The sequence below is a fragment of the Lagenorhynchus albirostris genome, chromosome 11, assembly GCF_949774975.1.
Source record: "Lagenorhynchus albirostris chromosome 11, mLagAlb1.1, whole genome shotgun sequence".
Classification (NCBI taxonomy): Eukaryota; Metazoa; Chordata; class Mammalia; order Artiodactyla; family Delphinidae; genus Lagenorhynchus; species Lagenorhynchus albirostris.
Genome location: NC_083105.1, coordinates 68466494 through 68467223, shown reverse-complemented (window position 1 = coordinate 68467223; position 730 = coordinate 68466494).

Genomic DNA, 730 nt, shown 5'->3' with positions numbered 1-730 from the left:
ATTCAGTTTTTTTTTTCTTACTTAACTTATGCTTTATCTCCAGGGACCTGGATCAATATCCAGCACAAAATAGAGACTCAGTAAATATTTGATGAATGTATAATATTTTGTCTTTTAAAAAATATATCCAAGATGTTTAAATACTTACCATTGAGATAAATCAATGTTTGAGAATGGTATGTGATGTTTAATTTATGGAATACCAGCACATATCCTATTTAAGAAGGGCAGCCCTATATAATTTATTAGGTCTAGAAGGTATCATGAGCTTTTGTTCTTAATGATGATATTGAATTGTCCAAAAATATCTAGAATATTTTGCTTAAGAAAGCATGCGTAGATGATGTATTTTAGGAAGGTTATAAGTATTTTAAAAATACTATGCTTGATAAAATAACACTCACCATGAAAAGCTTAGCTATGTTCTCAGACCTATTAGTTCCATTCTTTCAGTTGTCCTTCACTGCTATTCTGAAAATTGAGCTTAAATACAATTCTGCACATTTCTTTTTTTTAAATGTGACATAAGAATAACTTCTGCTATACAATAGTCATTGCTACATTTTCTTTGATCACTTATTATTGATAGAATTAGGTGTTTGTTAATTTAAAATCTATACAGCAACTCTTAGGTAAGAGCATCTCTGTTTTTCAGATGAAGAAACCAAAGTCCAGAGAAACTGAGTTATTGACTCTGGTCACAGTTGGCTTGTGGAAGAGCTACATTAGA